The sequence below is a fragment of the Peromyscus californicus genome, unplaced genomic scaffold, assembly GCF_007827085.1.
Source record: "Peromyscus californicus insignis strain IS unplaced genomic scaffold, ASM782708v3 Scaffold_5__1_contigs__length_169319896, whole genome shotgun sequence".
Taxonomy (NCBI): domain Eukaryota; kingdom Metazoa; phylum Chordata; class Mammalia; order Rodentia; family Cricetidae; genus Peromyscus; species Peromyscus californicus.
Window position 1 is genome coordinate 7,353,168 of NW_026294573.1, and position 22,437 is coordinate 7,375,604.

A 22,437-nucleotide genomic window follows, 5' to 3' on the forward strand; every position below is an offset into this window, starting at 1 on the left:
TGAGACCTCGACGCGACTCAGAATGACTTTGTCTTCCTTTATGCGCCTGGTCTCCTTTCTCTCTCGCCCCCATTGATCTTTCAGGAGGTGCCTCCTCGGGTCTCATCAAATAACCTGGCCCGCGGGATGGGGCACGCCAGTTTTTTCGGTATCTTAACATCTTCTCATAGCGGCGGCTGGCAGCGTCTCTCCGCCTCAGCCTTCCACTTCCCAGAATTCCTCAGCTGTTTTCTTAAACCAATCACAGCAATAAATGTGTACACAGGGATTATTCCACAGCACAATAGTATTAGAATTCTTGACTCTCAGCCAATGAGAGACAAAAACTGGATCCAGAAAAATATTCTTTTTTTTTTTAATCTCCTTTTGTGACCCATGTCCCCTTAATTTCCCTTGCCTTTCTATGCTACCTTTCCCCCTTTAGAGACCTTTTATCCCTTAATCTAGAGTTATTCAGGGGATGGTAAGATGATTCAGTTGGTAAAGTCTTTGTTACAAAACATGAGGACCCATTTGCATTCCCAGTAATCACATAAAAGCTGAGCAAATCTGTGTCCACTTGTATTCCCCAGTGCTGGGAGGTGGAAACAGGATGATATCTGGAGATGGCTGGCTAGCTAGTTTGTGAAATTGATGTTCTTCAGGTTCAGTGAGAGACCCTGTCTCAAAAAATAAGGTGGAAAATGATTTAGGAAGACATCTGTATTGGCCTCTGGACATGCATACAAATGTACACAGACACAAAGAACACATGTACACACACATACACACCAACTAGGTCAACTTTCCAAAGTTCTTCAAGTTGAGCAGGGATGAGAGCATATCTACTCAGGGATCAAATTTTTCAGCCTGCCTGATCCAGGGGGTTCTGAGCTTGGAAATCAAGAGAATCACTGATTGATAAGAAATCTTGAAGAAAGTATCATTACTTGAGATATTGTATCACATCATCAGTAAAATACACAGCAGATTGTCATAATTAATCCTGGCTAAAACCAAAACCAGAAAAACTAATTACCACTGTCAGGTGTCGCAGAACCATGTTACTAAAAATAATTAAAACTTAATGCATAATATGACATCAGCTTGATTGGAAATGTAAATCTTGGATACCAAAGACCCACAGAGGTCAGAAGGAGGCGTCAGATCTCCTAGAGCTTGAATTACAGTCTTTCTGATATGGGTGCTGGAAATGGAACTCCAGACTTCTATGAGGGCGAGCAAGAGCTCTTAAAGCTGAACCATCTCTTCAGCCCTGAGATTTCCTTTTCTACTAAAATTGGCTTGTAGTTAGTAACACAAATCCATCCTCATTACCAGGTGACAATTTCTATATGAGTCAAATGAATGATTCTTTTGTTCTAGACAAAATTGAGTCGGTTGCCTGAGCAGGCCTGTTGTAGGAGTGACCTATGTGTAATCAGTCCTAAGTTGAAAATATCTTTCTTTTAATAGCATCATACAATTGAAATTTAGGGAACAGCATAGGAGAGGTACCTAAGCAGGGCTTAGACATAGACTATGCTCAGGAGTTTATTTCTACTAAAGAAAAATGTCAGACCATTTACTTTCCATTTTACAGAACAAATCTAAGTGGAAAATTGTATTGCAGTTTACAGTCCCATTTTGAGGCTAATTTCCCCTACTTTCTCTTTTACTTCATTACCAACTTACACTGTAGAAAAGCATTTTTCTTTCCTGAGGCAACTGCTTTAAAGTTGCCCAGTTACATAAAATGAAAACTAAAGATGAGTTCGCATGAGTGGAAGACCAGTTTTCCATAGTCATCTTACTGTTGCCCTTGTACCTGCTTGTGTATTTAAAAGAAAGAAGTTAAAGGAAATATTCCAAAAGAATCCAAGAAAGAGTTCCTGGACCAAATGTCACTGGCCATCCCTATACTGCCATCTACTGGGAATTTGCCTTAGGTGCTTAATTTTCTTGGAGGTGTCCCTGGAAATCTAGTGAGTATATGAGCCACAAGGTGTCTCTTGAGAACAGTCTTAAAGTGATGGCTAGCTCCACACAGTGGCTGTGTCTGAACCTTTTGTGAAATGAAGACTATGTTCATGTTTCAAACTGAGATCCTACTGTTTGTGAGACCTTTGAAGAGACTGTCACAAAAGATATTGTGTGGATGTCCTGTTCGTATCATAAGCAGGAATATGTTAGAGAATAAATTTATCTTGAGGCATTTTTGGTGCCACGACAAAGAAAGAGGAGCCCTTCTTTTTACTCTTTGAATTCACAGAAAATAATGTACCTTTAAAAAGATGGAGTCAGCCGGAAAGAGGATGAATTTTCTTACATTGTAAATGTTGCCAATAAGAAGGGTGCACATGCTGTCTAGTTTTTGGAATGATGGAAGGTTTTTTTGAAGGCTGCTGAGAGAGAATTATTAATGGTAACACTCAACTATGGATCCTGTGTGTCACATTATCAACCTGCCAGGCAAGATGTACCCACTAGTGCTATAGTAGCATGGCAATCTTGGGGTAACCAATCACCTCCTGATTGTATTTGATGTACATTCCACAGGAGGTAATTCATATCTGGTACTGCAAAACCTGGCCAAAAGTCAGTGACTGAGGAGGTCAGAAGCCCTACTGAGTAACCTATCATCTTGTTTTGATAAATACACATGCTATGCCCATCAAATTACTTTTTATAGCTATGTTTGTGTATATCTTTGATAGGAAAAGTAACCGTCAACAGTGACTACAGGGGCTCATAACTGGTCAGAATACTGAGAATAAATGACTGTTGGATGCTTAGCCATAAGTGAGACGTCTACATCACACTATCCCAAGCTTAGGGACCATTGTGGAAGAAGGGCTGGAAAGAACGTAAGAACCAGAAGTGGAGAAGCACTCACAGCAGCTATGAGATCTCCACAAGACTGGGTCCATCAATACGGATGGGGGAGGGTCTCACAAGGTCCCACCCCTTGCTGAGGTTGTTAGTGTTGAAGGGGCTGGGAAGAGGCATTTTTTTTAGTGATATAGCCAGTGATAAGTTGCTCCTGCAAATAACTGCTCACCCACATTCCTGTAAATATATCTAATGAAATTCATTGGATCACAAAGAAATAAAAGAGGCAGAAAATAGAAGTTGGGAAGAAGGTGATCAGTAGGAGTAGGCAAAGGGAGTGGAATAGAATAAGAAATTTTTACAAGCATTAAATGTCCTAATGAAAGCTATTTTTGTCTATAATTAATATATACTACACAATCTCTAGAGATTTATTTTTTAATTAATTTCTTTTTGTTTCTGACAGCTCCACACATGAATACTAGTGGTGCATTTACATCATTTCTGTCCCTACCCACCCCTGCTCCAGCTCCTCTCATGGCACTCACACCCTCTCAAATTTGTGACATGCGTGTGTGTGTGTGTGTGTGTGTGTGTGTGTGTGTGTGTGTATGTGTGTGTTTGTGTGCATTCTACTGAGTCCATTTGGTGTTGCTTACATGTACGTGTGTTTAGGGCTGACCCACTTGGGATTAGATAACCTGTCAGGGGTCTCGTCCCTAGAGAAAACTGATCCCCCCTCTCTCAGCAGCCATTGATTGCCTGTCGCTCTTTATCTGGGTGGAGCCTTGTGAAATCCACCCCACCCATATCGGCATGTCAATTGCTGTTGTAGATCTTGTTTAGGCAATCATATTGTTGAGATTTCATGGGTACAGCTTCCCTGTCACGCCTAGAAGACCATGTCTAGCACACACCCTGGTCCTCTGTCTCTTACAATCTTTCCACCACCACCCTTCCACATTTCCCCTGCACCTTAGATTTAGGGGTTGTGTTGGAGATGTATCAACTTGGTCTGGACATTCAACAATCACCTGTGCTTGGAATTTTGACCAGTTGTGGCTTCCTGTAATGGTCTCTGTGTGTTACAAGAATTTTTTTTTTTTAATGACGGATGAGAGCTACATTTAACTGTAGGTATAAGGATAAGTATTTAGAATACAGTGAGAAATTACATTTTTCTTTCTAGGAAAGCAGCAGTAGTAGGTTCTCCACTAGGGTCTATGACCTCTCCAACCATGGAGATCTGGCTAGATTTACATCAAGCATGAAATCCCTCCTATTGAGTGGGTCTTAAGTCCAATTAGATAGTTGTTGGTTATCCACAAGAAAAAAGAACCACTACTGCACCATTGGAGAGATTTTGCCAGTCCAGTCATTGCTGCAATTCATAGGCTTTACAGTTGAATAGGACTACTGATAGCTTTTCTCCTTCATCCATTGACATAACATGTTCTGATACCATGAGAGCTAATTCTCAGGAGGAAGCTCCTAGGTCACTGCCAACTCAATTCCTCCAAGACCTGTGGTGTCTTCAGCAATAGGGTCTTACCTTCAAGTTCTGGGCGACAACCAAAGACAATGGAAATACTGTTATATTGTTTATATTTGTATTGGCAATCGCTAATATTGTTTGGGAAGTCTCTTGGACTCCCCTGACCTACAACTTAAAGGGAGATTTCCCATGCCTGTTCTTGGGTTTGTGTTAGATAATGCATGACTCTCAGGGGGAGCATTATCACTCCATATGGTGCAATTTCATTTAGGCTTGGACTGGAGCTATTGATGGTTGTGAGCTACCATTTAGGTGCTGGAAACCCAACTTAGATTCTCTATAAAAGCAGCAAGTACTCTTAGTTGCTAAGTCATCTCTCCAGCCCCTTTATTTAAAACTTTTCTTTTGAGACAGGATCTCACTACATAGACTTGAGTGGCCTGGAACTCACTATGTGGACCAGGCTGGTCTCAAAAACACAGAGATTTGCCTGCTTCTGCCTTCCAAATGCTGGTATTGAAAGTGTGTACCACTACACCAAGCTCAAAATTTTTTTTAGAACATTATTCTAATGACATAGGGAATTTTTTCCTGGGATATACTTATAAGAAATATTAAAGAAATGAATAAAAATGGAAGGGGGTTAATAAAACAGTCATTTGAATATGAATTCAAAGTAATAGTAAAAGTTGGAGTTTAAGAGAAAACACTGAGGCTGCAAGTGTAATTTTGCAAAGTGGTTTCTAGATACAGTGCTGGGAAGACTCCTTCTTCATGGGACTCTGAGCTTTGCACAGGCACTTAGTGTGTACGGATAGGGAGGAAGGGTGGGAAGAAGACATGGACTTTTGCAACATTTAAATGAACTAAATCATTGATCATCTAAATGGGTTTAGAATGCAGCATGTGTGACTTAACAAGGTTACCTTCTCTGTGTCATTTAATCCACAGTTGACTTATCTCAATCAGCTCTTGGGTAGCTCTCTTGCAAGCATCAGAGTGACTTAGAGTCTTGGTGCATCATTCCTTACCATGATGTTTCCTTAAGCAGCCATGATGATTCCATTTGACATAAGAATGCAATATAGAAAATGCTTTAGGGAAAGTGGTGATCAAGGAAAAATGCAGTGCTTCAAATGATCTCAGATGAAGCCCTCCTCCTAGAAGGATATCAGGGGTGGTATAAAATAAAGCTGATTGTTGTGATCTATGCAGCCTAAGGAGTTCCTGCCAGAGATTCCACTGACATGTAGTAGGATCTTAACTCAGATCACAGAAACAAATTTCAGGATGAGTCAGTATGAAATATAGTCAGAGTTTATTAAACAACAGGTATACAGTCAGAATTAAGAGTGGGCATTAAGAAAAAGAGACACATTTCAATATCCTACTGTGGCTGTGAATATTCAAAGGTATGATCTACACCTAAGGATTAGTGAACTGTGCTGATATGCTTCTTCTTTTCTTTATTATTTTAAAAATTATTTTGTTTTATGTATAACAATACAATTACACATTGACATTATAGTAGAATGATCTGATACAGATGTTTTTTCTCTCTCCTTTTCTTTTTATAAATTTAATTTTTCAAGGGTTTGAGTGCATGCACGCTCGTGTGTGTGTGTGTGTGTGTGTGTGTGTGTGTGTGTGTGTGTGTGTGTGTGTGTTCATGCATAATACCTGCATAGGTGGAGCTGAAGTTGGAGTTGCCTGATGTGGGTGCTGGGAACCAAACGGTCCTCTCCAAGAGGATGTTAACCTTTCAGGCACTGAACCCTATCTTCAGCCCTTCTTAGAGTTTTAAACAGAAGAAAAAGAAAAATTTCAAATTACAGAATCTCCCCAACACAATTTAAAAATGATTTTTTCCCAAATAGGTCAATTCAACCAAACCAACATATTTGGTGACTCTATTAGTCATTTCCAGTTCCTACCGCACTAATGACCAGTGTAATTAAAAAACAGGCAAAAATTTCATAATTGATGCTTCACAGAAATAATACATGCTGGATTATTTTGAAAGTGGCAAGAACCATTAAGAAAGCCAAATTCTCTCTCCAACCCCCACCCCTCACTGCCTCTGACAGTTGGGAAAGGTGGCCCTGAGGTCATGAGAACAGGAGAGCTGGCCCAGCACCTCACCATTTCCTGGGCAGCACAGTAGAGCTGACCCTGCTGGCAGGAGCTCGGGTGAGCCTGCCCTGAGATCACGAGAGAGAGGGAGAGCTGGTCCAACAGCCTCATCTACTGTGTGGTGGCAAGGGCAAGGGAAAGATGCTCACCCTCCTCACCCCTCGCTACCTATGATGGGCAAGAGAGCTGACCCTGCTCCTCACCAGCTGCAGGACTTGGGGAAGTGGGCCCTGCACCCTGTCTGGGCAGTACAATAGAGCTGGCCCTGGTGGTATAGTGTGAGTAAGCCAGTCCAGAGTATGTGAGAGCAGGGGAACCAGCCCTGCCCCCTGCTCATTGCAGCATATGGTTAATTAACTAGCTGAGGCAGTGCTGGAGAGTTCACCCTGGTGGTGAGGATGAGGGAGAGCTGACTGGTTGACTAACCCAGCAACCACCTAGGCCCAGAACTGGGACTATGAGTTGGTCCATCACAACATCCATCCCATCTACATCTGCTGGAGCATATGTAGGGGCCGGTCCTGCAGACCCACAGCTGCAGGATCTGCATGACACAGGACAACAATAGGATATCCAAGAGTCCCATTGAGGGCCCAGTATCCATAGTGTAGCAGAAACCAGAGGCCTCAAGCCAGACCAATGACTCACTGCAGTGAGCACTTGCAAGAGGTGTGAACTAAAGGGATTACCATATGACTCACTGTGTCACACTACAACTTCTGTGATGAGACTTTCTTTTTTCTTTTCTTTTAAAAGAGGCATCATCTACTATGGAGGAGGTGCAGCGCTTGGCAGTCTGTGTAAGAAGCATCCCGGGGGCATGGGGCAAGAGGTACCTCAAGACCTGCATAACCTCAACTATACCCTCACAAGGTCCTTTCAGGATGGAGTCAAAGCACTCAATAGTTGAAGACCCTTCTATAGTGAATGGATTAAAGTTGAGAGTCACAATAGTTGAAGATCCTTCCATAGTGAATAGATTAAAATTGAAAGTCACGTCTGTCATAGTCTCAGTTTAACAGTGAACAGCAATGTCCAAGCAAAGCTTCCAGGGTAATGGGTATGAATTATCCATTTCCCCATATTCCCCTCCTTCTTCTTCCCCTCTCCTCTCTCCCCTCTCCTTCCTCTTCCACCCCTTCCCTCCCATCTCTTTCCCCTCCTCTCTCCTTCCCCTCCCCTCCCCTCCCCTTTCCTTCCTCTCCCCTCCTATCCTCTCCCCTCCTCTCTCCTCCCCTCCCTTCCCTTCCTTCCCCTGCCCTTCCTTCCCATCCCTCTACTTCCCCTCCCCTCCCTTTCCTCCACACCCCTTTCCTCCCCTTCCCACTTGCAGCCATCATCTTATCCAGTCTGTCCCACAAGGATCCCAATCCCATGCATTTTATTTAACTCTGCTGGGACCACTATGCCTGGCCTTTCCATTCTATATCCCAGTAATGGTGTTACAGCTCTACTTTACACCTCTCCATGAACCAGAGGGATCTTTGAAGATACAGCTTGAAACCCATCATTGCTTATCTTCAGCCTCTCCTATGTCCCCCAGTGACGTCTCTGAACTGGTCACCTGTGTCTCACCCTGAGGCTGCTTTGTTAAATTCCCTTCACTGTCCTTGTTACAGGCACATCTGTGGTTTGGGAGAGACCCCTATCATCTTAACTATCATTTTTACTTTTTAAAAACTGATGCATGAGGAAATGGAAGTTTAGACAAGTTACTGCATAAAAGAAGACATTGGTAAATGAACGAGTAGATGTGGAGTTGGGTGGGTTGGATGAATGACTGCTTGCATGCACACACATGTCCAAATTTCCCGTTAGAGAGCAATTTCTCCCCTCCCTTCTCCCTGACGCACAAGGTTCACTTACTGCCACCTGGTGGTGGAAATATCCATAGTAGTTCTACAGCTGGAAGTGTTGCCATGACGCTGTCTCTCAGTCACAAACTATGAATGTGTTCAAGTGTATTCTCCCGCATCAAAAGCCACTAGGACTCCCACTGCATTTCGAGATGCCAGTAGCGGGCAAACTGTAGAGGATAAAAGCAATGATGGCTCAGCAGATGTTTACTGGCCACATGCTTAGCTTCAGACCCTCTCCAGGCTCCGGGAACACACTGGAAAACAAGAAGACCCAGTCCCTGACCTTTGAACCCGTGAGTCAACGGAGAAGGATGGACCACGCAGGAGAACACAAAAGAAGTGGTTTCAGATGTGGGAAACGTGCAGGCAAAACTATTTATCTACAGAAAAATACATTGAAAACTAACACCTATCTTGAAGATTGAGGGTCCTAGTGGACCCTCGCTTCAGCACTCAGGGATTCCTCACCTGCCTCACCCTTGCTCCGTTCCTGTGAAGTCTACAAAGGAGGGGCTTGTGTGGAAAACTCCCAACCAGGACCAACTTGAGGCTCTGGAGAGAATGAAAGATGTCAGGGTGACCCAGCAGGGAGTGAAGCTGGACAGTTCACAGGCCCAGAGCCCAGGTCAGGGTGAGTAGGGGTCTTTCCCTTGGCTAGAGTTAAACTCTCCTGGAGTTTAATTTTTAAAAGTTCAAACTTTTCAAGCCATACCCAGGGCCACCTCTGGGCCGTTTCAGCCCCCTCTGGTTTGGAACTGGGCATTTTTATTGTAACTAGTTGCCAGGAGACTGAGACTCTTTACGAAGAACCTTGGACACAGAAGCTGAGTGCCCAGAGAGCTGAGATTGTGTCACTAGGCCTCTGTGTCTGCTCTTTCATCCGCTTCTCCATTGTGCTAATGGCACCTATGCCCACCTCAAAGCCCCCTTAATACTGGGATTGTCTGGTATCATTTTTAAAATCCTGTTTTGAGGCTTCCCACTGCAATCATGCTGGTCCAGTGGGCCAAGGCAAGCAGGGCAGAAGATGTGTATTGACTGCCCAGTCTCTGCATACTGATGGCTGGGCCCGAAGGGACTGAGTCAGAGAAGTGTTTGATACACGGGGCCAGGAAGCACTACGCACTAATGCTAAAAGACAAACCTTCTAAAACTTCAGCTGCACCAACCTACTGATTAGAAGGTATCATTCATGGGGGCTGGAGAGTGGTAAAGAGCACTTCCTGCAGAGGACCCAGGTCTGGTTCCCAGAATCCACAAGAGTGGCTCACAACCTCCTGCAATTCCAGCTTGGCTTTTGTCAACACTCATATGACACACACTTAACTCAAGAAGATATACAAATAATTCATGTATATAAATAAAAATTTAGCCTGTTGGTAGTGGTGTATGCCTTCAATCCCAGAACTTGGAAGGCAGAGGCAGGCAGACCTCTGTGAGTTCGAGGCCAGTCTGGTATATAGAGAGAGTCCTAGGACAGTCAGGGCAGTTTCACAGAGAAACCCTATTTCAAAAAACCAATAAATAAATAAATAAAAATAAAAATAGATTTTAAATGCACTATCCAACCATTGTTTATCTAATTAATACTAATATGGGAAAATATTGATACTCCCAAGTAGTCAATCCCATTTTCCCAGTCTTGGCATTGTCAATTTCAGATGCTTGACCCTTCCTAGCCCTCAGTTTACCCATTCTGCATAAGCTGAGCCCTCATGTCCACTCAAGCTCAGATACTCAGAATCTTAAGGCAAATGTCTGGCTTTGCCAAGGGATCATTTCAGAGGAGGTAAGAATAGGGACAGACAGAGGACCTCAACTTCATGGCCACATAGCAGGTGACATCCTGGGTTGTGGTGGATGCTCCTTGTGAGCTGACTTTCACTTGGTCTTCTCTTTCAAATTGCTACCATGGCCTGTGCAGTTCCTTAGCCCGGGAGACAGACTAGTGCTTCTGGCAGCGGGGTGAGTGGCCTAGGACACTTAGTTAGTTATTCATTTTTTCATTGCAATGACTTCTACCTGAAAGATGAAAGTGAAGGGAGAAAGGATTTATTTGACTGACTCCTGGATTCAAAGGTTTCAGTCTATGGTCTGCTTGCTCCATTGTTGTGGGTCTTTGGTGCAACGAAGCATCACAGCAGCAAGTACGCTTGGCAGAGTATAGCTGCTCACCCCATGATGGTCAGGAAGCAGACAGGGACTGGATGGTTAAGAATGGGGCTCTCTTGCCAGGCGGTGGTGGCACACGCCTTTAATCCCAGCACTCGGGAGGCAGAGGCAGGCGGATCTCTGTGAGTTTGAGGCCAGCCTGGTCTACAAAGTGAGTTCCAGGAAAGGCGCAAAACTACAGAGAAACCCTGTCTCGAAAAAAAAAACAAACAAAAAAAAGAATGGGGCTCTCTTCAAGGTACGAGATCAGTGAGCCACCTCCAACCATCTCCCAGCAAAGTCATCAAACTCTAAATCCATCGGTGAATTCATCCATCAAAGCCCTTGTGATCCATTCACTTCTCAATGACTAGATCTGCCAGCAGGGCACTGAGCCTTCCCAATGACCTTTGTGTAGGGGACACTTCATATGAAAAAGACAACCTTTCCCCTTCAGGTACCAAAGGGTTATGGTGGTAATCTCAAAATGTAAAATACATCAAGACAACCTCCAAAAGTGGCCAATTTCCTAGTAGTCCCAGAGCTATTCACAAGTTCATGTACAAAGCCATCTCTGAAATGCAGGCCAAATCCTTAGCCTTGAGTTTCTACAAGATTTTAAAATCAGTATTTATGATTCTGATATACAATGGCATAATGCAAACATTCTCACTCCAAAAGGGAGGAAGTAAAGGTAGAGAAAGGAGAAATGGGTTTAAAATAAGACTGAAACACAGGCAAATGATAAATCCTGTAGCTCCATGTCCAGCATCTATGCCATCTGGTGGTGTGATGTGAACTCTGATGGATTTCTGCAGCTCTGTTTCTGTCTCCTTGCTGGCAGCTGCACTCCCAGGCCCTCTATTGGGGTGGCTTTGGTTTTCAGCTGGACCTTTCTTCTGTCGCCATTCCACATCCCTGTCATCACCACCTTCTCTGGACCTCCATTACAGCCTAGGCTCTACTATTATACCTTCAGATATTACCCTTTCGGGGGCTTCCTGCAGGGAGTCCGATTCTCTCATACATCACCTAGTCTCCCAGAATTCCCTTTGAAATTTCTATGAAGCCTCCCAAACCCTGAAACTACTGAAGTATGCAAGCATGAATTATGGAAGGTGCCAAGGCCTGCTGTCAGAACAAACAGTGGCTGAGACTGTGAATGCAGTTGTCTGAGCATCTTGGTGGGTGAAAATGGCTAACTGTCCCTGAGAAAACTTTATGTGGCCTGTTCTGAGAAGGGCACTTAGTGATGCTCTCTTCTAAAGAGTGAGTCTTTCAGATGAGTTTTGAGTTTACACCCTGGAGCATGTGATGTGGATTTGACCAATTCTCATTGTACACACTGAATTTATTTTTAATGATGCCACTCTCTTTAACAACCACACTCTCTATGTTCACAATTTTCAATAAGCTACTTTTTGACCAATCGGCACATTTTATCTTCAAATCCGATTTTTATCTTTTTTTTTGTTCCAAATTCTCACTATAAATGTATCTAAAAGGCTGGGTGGTGGTGGTGCATACCTTTAATCCCAGCACTTGGGAGGTGGATCTCAATGAGTCTGAGGCCAAGCTGGTCTACAAAGCAAGTTCCAAGATTGTTACACAGATAAACTCTGTCTCAAAAAACTAAAATAAACAAACAGGCAAGTAAATAAAAAAGTGTAGCTAACAGAAGCCAGCAGTAATCCAGTTATAACAGCCTGAGTGCTTGGGCTAGTTTAAAAGTTTTTCCATCAGATAAGGTGACCATCTTTAAATTTAACCTCCAACAAAGTTCCAGAATATGGGCAAGATAGAAACAATCTCTTTGCCACAATATCACACAAAGAGCCTCCAGTCTAACCCCAAAAAGTTTTTTATCTCCACTGAAAACCTCAGGAGAACTTTCTTTCCTGTCTCTATTGCTATAAACAATCTGGTCTCTGGAATTTGCCCTATAATCTCCAGCTTAGCGCTACTTGCAGCATTTTGGGGGGCTTTCTCAATCACATCTCTAAACTTTTCCAAATCCCTCCCCACACCATTTCCTAAGGTTTTATAGCCATGCCTACCATCAGGTAGTCAAAGCAACGACTCCACCTCTCTACTATTTGTAGCTAGAGTTTTCCTGCCTGGCCCACAGTCAGGACAAATCTCTCTCACCTGCCAGTCCCACAGCCGCTCAGACCCGACCAAGTAAACACAGAGACTTATATTGGTTACAAACGGTATGGCCGTGGCAGGCTTCTTGCTAACTGTTCTTATAGCTTAAATTAATCCATTTCCATTAATCTATACCTTGCCACGTGGCTTACCAGCATCTTCACATGCTATTTCTCATCATGGCAGCTGGCAGTGTCTCTCTCTCAGCCTTCCACTTCCCAGAATTCTTCTCTTCCTTGTACCACCTATACTTCCTCCTGCCTGACTACTGGCCAATCAGTGTTTTATTTATTGACCAATCAAAGCAACACATTTGCCATACAGAACGTCCCACAGCACTTCCCCTTTTCTTTTTTCTTTTTTCAAAAAGGAAGGTTTTAACCTTAACAAAGTAAAATTACATATAATTTGGGAATTTGGGCGTAGCTTCTCTTACTACTTCCTGCTGGAGGGGGGCACTGTATCTTATGGGGACACAAAGAAAATTTTAGGATTATGGAATAGTCCATGAGGCTGTATTGTCTGAGCCAGATGCCTTCAAACCATTCTGGATATTGGATCATCTGGGCCATGGTGTCATCGGAGACCTTTCAGGGGGTCTTGGCTGGTCAAACCTGATGTATCTTAATCTGGAACAAATCCATAGCCTTTGGCTTTCTGTGGGAACAAAAGCAGAGTCTCCTTTCCAAAGCAACACATCCTTACATCCAAAATTTGAAGTCAAGGCATCTTTAAAATATACATATTGGTTTAACTCAACATCTTTTACAATCAAATGTTTTTCTGCAGTTAAAAATCTCAACGACAACACAATCCAGATTCTCTGTGTAATATTCATCTTTACGTGGCTTATTTTTTATATTAATTTTACTGTCTCTTTAAAGACTTTATTTTTAAAACTATGTATTTGTTTCTATAACTGTATATATCACCTTTTTGTCTCTTTCAAGCCTACGTATATTTTACACACATTGTAAACTATTACATCCGAATCTGTCTTATTGTAAATCTATTGCTTTAAACTGCAGCAGCTGTGGCTGCTGGCTCCGCTCACCTCAGCTTCCCAACATGGCAGTGGTACGGTATGTTTACCGCCAGCTCTGGGAGCTATCGTGGGTCTATGCTTTTATCCAAGCAGCGTGTAGCCCAGAAACCTCTTTTTTTGTTTTGTACTAGCAAAGGCTAAATCCACCATGCAGCTTAATGTGCCACTTGCAGAGAGGCCTCATTCCCGCCATACGGCAGGTCGAGCGTGCATGCTAGGAACCCACCAGTAGCTCAAACCGGCAGCTGCTGCTCATTTGAGAGAGACCATTTAGGAAGCTGTTTTTAGCTCCGTTTTAGAATCTTTTCTCAGGTTTTAGGTGGAAACTCTTGCCAACAACCATTATTTTGTGTTAGAATTTTTTCATTGATGTGAAAAATAAATGAGAGAAGTGCCTTAAGGGAAGTGGGTATGTTTCGGTTCCTGGATTCAGAGGCTTTAGTATGTGTCAGCTCTGTCCTCTTGCTGTGGACCAGTAGTGATGTTGAAGACTCGCTGGTAGGAGAGGGTAATAGTGGAAACTTGCTCCCCCCATGCCAGCCAGAAGGAAGAGAGTCTGAAAGTGTCCAGGGACAAGACGCTTTCAGAGGCATACTCTCAGTTACCTACAGAGCTGGACAGTTTCAGGACTTCTGACATCCTCACACAGACATGTAAGATGAATTGCTAAATGGTCTTATTAATAAAAAAAAAAAAACCTTGGAGTCAGATATTGGGGTGAAAACTGAGAGATCAGAGGAATAGATCAAGCCAAGCCACAAGTTCTTACCACTAGGAAACCTCAGCCCAAAAGAGAGAGCCACTTCCCATATACTCACTCCTATGTATCTTTCTGTGCCCTGGCATCTTACTTCCTCTCTCTGCCCAGCTACATCACTTCCTCTTTCCTCCCAGCTCTATCACTTCCTGTCTGTTTGTATAGACCTCCAGACCTCTATGGTTAACTAGTACTGGGATTAAAGGCATGTGCCACCATGCCAGCTCTGTTCCAGTATGGCCTTGAACTCACAGAGATCCAGATGAATCTCTGCCTCCCGAATGCTAGGATTAAGGGCATGTGCTACCACTGCCTGACCTCTATGTTTAATATAGTGGCTGACTTTTTCCTCTGATCCCCAGATAAGCTTTATTGGGGTGCACAAATAAAATATCACCACACAGACATACATGCCGACAAACACCAATGAACATAAAATAAAAATAAATTATATATTAAAACAATTTATTTGTATATGTGTGTGCCTGTAAGAGTTAATGTGAACCATATGCAGACTCAGGATCCCATAGAGACCAGAAGAAGGTATCAGAGCACCCTGGAACTGGAGTTGAATGTGGTTTGTGAACTACCTTGTGGGTGCTGGGACCTGAACTCTACTCCTCTGCAAGACCACTAAGTGCTTTTAACAACTCTTGACTTAAACCATCTTTCTAGCTCTTAAGCTCCCTTTATAAGGCAACACCCAAACTGATGGGTTTCATCGTGGTGCTTTCACAGATATGTAATTACACTTTGTTCTTCTATATCCTCCTCTCCATTCCCCCTAAAGCTTTGTAATTTCTTTAAAAAACAGTTGTAATCAGGAGATTTCTTTTTCCCTTCCCTCCCTCCTTCCTTCCTTCTTTCCTTCCTTCCTTCCTTCCTTCCTTCCTTCCTTCCTTCTTTCCTTCCTCTCCCACTCCTTCCTTCTCTCCCCCCCTTCCTACTCTCCCCCTCCCTCCCTCCCTCCCTCCCTCCCTCCCTCCCTCCCTCCCTCCCTTCCTCCCTCCCTTCCTTCGTCTTGTTATTTGCCTAGGCTTGCCTCAAACTCCACAGACAGCTGCATAACTATGTAACATTGAACTTCTGTCCCTTGTACTCTCCCATCCAGCTCCTGAGTTCTGGGATTACAGGACTACACCACCACACACTGTTTATGCAGTGTTGTGTACTAGGCAAGCATTCTACCAATTGAGCTACACCCCCAACCCCTCAGGAGGGTTTTCTAAAAACATATAGGTACAAATAAAGCTATGTATAAAGGATGTAGAAGGTATAAAGAGTCCAGGACTCAAGGTATCTCTTCAGTCAGTTAGAGTTGGGAACAAAGACGATAAAGGCAGCCCAAACTGGCTGAAGGTCATGATTAAGATCCCAGTTTTTCTGTGGCAATGGCTTTTCAGGAGTTCATTGCATGGTAAAAAAAAAAAAAATCTACTCACTAAAAGCCCACTGTGTGGGGACCAATTATGAGGGTGCTGTAAAAAGACAAACAAACAACTCAGTAGGCCTTTGAGTGGATGGAAGGGCCACCAGGGTGTGTCTTAGTTAAGTGAGTGAAACACCCTGACCAAAAGCAATTTGGGGAGGAAAAGGCTTATTTCACTCACACTTCCATGTCACAGTTTATCATCAATGACAGTCATGGCAGAAACTCAAACAGGGCAGGAACCTGGAGGCAGGAGCTGATTCAGAAGCCATGGAGGGTGCCTCTTGCTGTCTTTCTCAGCCTATTTTCTTATAGCACACATGTGGGAGCTCACAGAGGCTTCCTAGTGAGAAATTACTCAGGGTCAGAAAATTTAAGCTTGCTTTCCCCAGCAGGGCTGCGTAAGGAGATGATTTGGCCACAGGCATGTTTTCCAGGTGTTTGGAAGGGTCTACACTTGGGTGTATGGTATTCTTTGATCTTGCAAGGGGGAGGTCTTTTGCTTCTCCCCTTGGCACGTTATAAAAAGCCCTTTTCAATAAACTATGAGGCTGTTGGGTATTGACCCAGGCCCTCCCAAAGCTATCCTGTGTTTCTGTCTTTCTTTACGTCAGCTAGATCTCTTTCTACCTGACATTGCTTATCCCTCTCTCTTCCTCCTAAGAACCCTATAAAAGGTAGGAATAGGCTGGAGCTGGACTCTTACAGTCCCCTCCTTCACAGAACCACTAGCCTAGGGTGGTACCATCCACAATAGTCAGGGCCCTCCAACATCAAGCCTCATTCAGGAAAATGAACTGGAGCCTTGCTCTCAAGCTGATCTAGTGGGGATATCTTCTCACTTGAGGTTCCCACCTTCAAAAGGACATTAGCTATTTCAGGTTGACATACAGCTAGCCAGCATAGCATCTCTTTACAGTCTAGGACCCTTCTCTAAGAAACCAAAACCACTCAGCAGGACACAGATTAGAGAAGAGAGGAAGGAGAATTTAAATCCTCAGTTTTCACATCTGATTCTTGAGAAACACATTCAACTTTGACATCCACAGGCTGGTGCACAGTGCAGCTGTATCACTGGGCTAATACTCAACCTTTCTGATGATTTTGAGAAAGGCAGCATTTTTTGATATCCAGTAACCTACCCACAGTGGATCTCCACAGCGTCTGAACATCGCTGTTAGAATCCATGTCTCCAAAAGCCTCCTAAACAATGAATACCTGTTCTGATACTGCTCAGTATATCACTTTGCCTGATATTTGAATAGATCTGGCCCATGGACCTGGATTGTGATGCAGTGGCTAGTGAAATGACTCAGCCAGAGGAGGGGATCTGTACTACCAAAGGACATCAGTGGGCAGTGCCTGGGAGGAGATGCCTGAGAGAATCTGAACATGGGGAGAAATTCTCCTCTCCTTCCCCTCCTCCCCTCACCTCCTCTTTCCTCCCCTCTCATCCCACCTCCTCCCTCCCTCTCTCCTTCCCTCTTCTCTCTTCTCTTCCCCTCCTCTCTCCTCCCTTCCCTCCCCCTTTCCTCCCCTCTCCTCATCACTTCCCTCTTTTTCCCTTTTCTCTCTCTTCTCTGAACACAAACAACTTAACCCTGCCATTAACCTTGACTCCCCATCTCTGCAGACAGGCAGACCAGCAGGACTTTTGATTGCGATTTTTTTCTTCTGTCAATTCAGGTTTTTCTGCTTTTAAAGACAGATGTTTTGTTTTCTATTTTTATTTATTTTTTGGGGGGTGCACATTGTGTGGTGTAAATATAGAAATCAGAGGACAACTTGCCACAGTCAGTTCAAGCCTGCTACCATGTGGCTTCCAGCAATTCAGGTCAGACCGTGAAGCTTAGAAACAGGTTCCTTAATCTCTCTGGCCTTGATCACCTGTGGGCATCACTGGGTGGGTCTGAATAGAGAATCCCAGCTGTTTTGACACTGGACAAATTGTTCAGATTCACATAAGGGAAAGGAGAGGAATAACTATTCTTAACTTGTTCAGTCATTTCAGGATTTAATCAAGTTCAGTTTCAGGTACATAGAGGACCATGTTTAAATGGACTCCACCTACCCTTCCACATATTGGTATGCTGTTTATTCCCTTTCCTCTTTAGGTACCAAAAACTTCCTGACCATCATCACCCTGTTGGTCTTCAGGATTGCCAGAATGCCTCAATTCATTTCCTGAAACCCCTGAAAGCCTACGGGGTGGGCCCCTACCAGGTTGTGGTCTTTGGAGAAAGCATAGGAGGTACAGCTGTGGCCATCATCATCCAGACCTTATTGGGCAGACCAGATCGTCCTCAGATCTGGGCTCAAGTCCTGATTTATCCAGTCCTCAGACAATAAATTTCCAGTTACCATCACATCTGCAGAACCAAAATGTCCCATTCCTCACCAGAGACTTCATGATGATCTGCCTTCTTAGGTATCTAAACATTGACATCTCCTGGAAAGATGCCATATTGACAGGAGTTCATATTCCCCAAGACACTTGGATAAAATACAGGAAATGGCTCTCCTCTGATAATATTCCCCAAAGGTTTAGGAAGAAAATTCAGCCACCTGAGTTTTCTGGACCTTTTAACAAGTCTGCCTATCTAGAAGCCAAACACTTTCTAGATACATGAGTTTCACCTCTTGTAACAGATAATGAGGTCATTGCCCAGCTTCCAGGGGCATTGCTGGTGAGCATCCACTGGGACATTCTCCAAGATGACATTTTGCTCTACAAGAAACTCTTGGAAGACCAGAGGGTCCCTGTGACCTGGTACAATGTGGAAGATGGCTTTCATGGATGAATGCTATTGTTTGATAAGAAGATTTTTTCTTTCCCTTGTTCCTGGAATATAATCAATGCCATTGTGAGTTTTAAAAAGGGAATTTGAAGGGTTACACATAAGAATGAGTGGGAGAACACTTACCTGCCACACATAAGGCTCTGAATTAAATATCTAGCACAGTAGACCGATAGAGTAAAAGACAGAGACAGAAATAGAGAGGCAAAGGGATGGATGAATAGATAGATAAATAGATAGATAGATAGATAGATAGATAGATAGATAGATAGATAGATGATAGATAGACAGACAGACAGATAGATATATAATGTAAGGAAGGCTTCTGGACAGATAGATATATAATGTAAGGAAGGCTTCTGCTCCAGCTGCAACCTTAACTGATCTCCAGTTTTCATGGAAGAAAATGGTGAGTTGGTGCATGGTACAAGGATGTAGGCTAAGAGGGAAATAAAGGCCTACTGACTGAAACCTTGCAGCCCTAACCATGTCCACTGCTGCATCTAACAACATTCTCTACCATCCCTGTGCACAGAGTAACTATGAAGGAAGAGAGAAAATGTCTTTACATTTTCTTGAATTTTAACTTACACTCTATATGAATAAATATGAAAGAACAGTCAGAATGTCAATAGTGAAGTCTTTGTGCTCAACAAAAACACATCTTGGGCCATATTCCCACGGAAGGAGGCTATACGGCTTCATTGATGAGGTCAAGCTCATTGGTGACAGGCCAACTCACTTGGGTTCAGACGAACCCCCATCCCCAATTTGGCTACCCGTGGGCATGATTGCAGTATTAAAAAAGTATTTTCAGGAAAGAGAGACAGGGAAGGAGAGGAGGGGGATAGAAAGAAAAGGTGAACTATGGGAAGCTTTTCCTGGGCTCAAGCCTTTAGTTAGATATTCAAAGTCAGATCCCCAGCTACCAAATGGTCAGATCCAAGGCTGTTCTGGGAAGCTCTGGAGGCCATCTGGGATATAAAAATGATTTTTTTATTTTCTTAAAGATTTACTTTTTTATATTATATACATGCATGTTTGCTTGTACGTCTATGTGTGAACTGGATTCCCTATCCCGTGTAGGTAAGGATAGCTATGAACTGCTACATGGGTGCTGGGAACTGAACTCCAGTCATACGCCAAAGTAGCAAATGCTCTTAACTGCTGAGCCAGCCCACTTCTTTCTTTAAAAGAAACAGGCATTCATGTTCCCAGATGGTCTTCAGACCATTTCAAGAAATGCATTTTCAATGTCATCCTTGGCTACATATTGAGTTGGAGGCCAGCCTGCACTATGTGAACCCTTGTCTCAAAAGGAAATCTTTTTCCTTTTTTGAGACAGAGTCTCACTGTATAGCTCTGGCTGACCTCAAAATTGCAAAGATTCTCCTCCCTCTGCCTCCTGAGTGTTAGGAATAATGGTGTGCACCATGACAACAGGCTAAAAATGAAGTAACATGTTAGCTTTCTTTCACTAGTGAGCATACAGAGCCTCCTGATTACTAGAAAAATCTTTGCCCTAGCGTGGTCAACACAGCTCTCTCTCATCACCAGAAAAGGGAATGACTTCTGCCCTCCATGGTGGAGGGAGCCCAGTAGTTTACGTATGGCCTGTTTTTTCTATGCACCTATGGAAACTCCAAGCCCCATTGCTCTCCAGATGTAACGAACTGATGACACTGGAGCCACGTAGCTGTCCCTTTTGCACAACCACAGCTTTTCTGACCCCAACACTCTAATAGTCGCTGTTGTTGCTTCTGTGACAAAATACCCAAGAAAACAACTTAAAGAAGTAGAGATGTATTTTAGAATGAGGCTTTTCCATTCATCATGGCTAGGAGGCTGTGGCAGAACAGAGCTAATCACATGGGAGAAGCAACGAGAGAAAATGCCCAACGCGGGCCTTCTCCTCTTTCACTTCCATTACGACTTCTAGGATGTTGCCACGCACATTCAAGGTGCCGGTGCAGGGAAGGAGAGGGCGGTGCAGGAGAGATGCAAGCACAGCACTGGTGTGGAGGATCCAGTGCCCTCCTTCCTGTTCTTCCTCATGCTTCTTGCAGGACACAGTGCAGTTTGGCTCATAGCCATAGCACCTCTTCCCATTTCGGCTCTTACCTGCATTCCCATTCCTTCCTTATCTCTGTGTAGTCTCTTTGCCTCTCTTATAAAGGTACCCATCCTTGTGTGTATTCCTCTCCATCCCCCACCAGAACAATCCTACCTCAAGATCCTTACATTAACTCAGCTTGATGACATGCACAATGACCATCACCTGAATGACGCTCACCTGATATTCTAGGTGATACATCTTTTGAAGGCCAGCATCAGCACCCTGCCAGTGGCAACCTGTACGTCCATTCATGTGTACTTAGTACCTAGAAATATGCTTAGTGTAACATAGGTCCTTTTTTACCCATGTCTCAGCAAGAAGGTAATCACATAGTACCTTGCCCTCTACACCCTTCTCTAACCCACCAGCAAGGAATACTAACATCAGAAGAGGAAAAACCTGTCTGATTGTTGATACTGGAGGGAAATCCATAGTCTTTGGCATGTTGTCATACACCTTACAAAGACCATTATTCCCTTCATGCTTTAAAATGTAGCATATTAGCCGGGCGGTGGTGGCGCACGCCTTTAATCCCAGCACTCGGGAGGCAGAGCCAGGCGGATCTCTGTGAGTTCGAGGCCAGCCTGGTCTCCAAAGCGAGTTCCAGGAAAGGCGCAAAGCTACACAGAGAAACCCTGTCTCGAAAAACCAAAAAAAAAAAAAAAAATGTAGCATATTAATGAATATTTTAAGCTTTGTGAACTTACTTAGACCAAAAGTTTTTGCAGTGAAAAAATAGTCTCAAGAGGAGGGGAAACCTGTACCAGGGCATGGCAGGTAGAAGGTATGCAACATTGAAAACCCAACAAAGGCAGTGGCTGTGGACCCAGGGTTTGGATTTCTCTTTTTATCTGGTGAAAAGTGTGCTCAGTGCTGGGAAGATGGCTCAGCTCATAAGGCATGATGTGAGAGTTGGAGCTCAGATCACTTACATTTGTGCAGGTATGATGATAGAGAAGTAGACTCAAGGGATCCCCAGGTCAAGCTGGCTAGAATTAGTGAGCTCCAGATTCAGGAAAAGATCATGTCTTGATAAATAAAGTAGAGAGCAACTGAGGACAGCACCTGATTTCAACTTCTACAAACACATACTCACATATATATGACAAGTATGAATACATGCTTGTGTATGAACAGACATACAAAAATGTGCTCACATGAACATTGTTTAATATCTTTCAGAATTGGCATATCTAGGTTAGGGTGATATGTTTATATCTGCATGACCTTAGACCTCACAATATGTGACTGCAGGACATAAGGTCAGGGCTAATACAAGGAGCAATTGTGAAACACATTTCTGATATTAAGTAAATAAGGCTAGTGAGTACAGAGGAGAGGTGAGGGTGGGATATGATAGGTTATTCTCGACACCTCATTCTGCCCTTCCTCATTGTGGTTCACCTTGGCACATATACCACCTCTCTAATCTCTGATTTCACACCTGAGAGGAGAGTCACAGAGTACATGACTTCAGTGAGTTTTCTCAATTGTCCTTGATTCCTTGATTGCCACTTGGCATCACTTTCCAGACAACCCCTTCTCCAATAGTGTCCCTTTCCTAAGGGACAGGTTGGTGACTCCCTGGGTGGTGTGATGAAGGATATCTGTGACCTGGGGACAAGGTACAAGGGCTCCACTGCTGCTGGGCAGGAACCTCTCTGGGCTGGGATCTGTTGCAATCAGTTCATATGG

At 43.6% G+C, this 22,437-nt stretch overlaps 1 pseudogene; it reads left to right on the top strand.

Annotated features, from left to right (window-relative positions):
- Positions 1 to 8,486: 8,486 nt before the first annotated feature.
- On the top strand, positions 8,487 to 18,716 carry LOC128096154 (arylacetamide deacetylase-like 4 family member 1; annotated as a pseudogene).
- Positions 18,717 to 22,437: the final 3,721 nt, after the last annotated feature.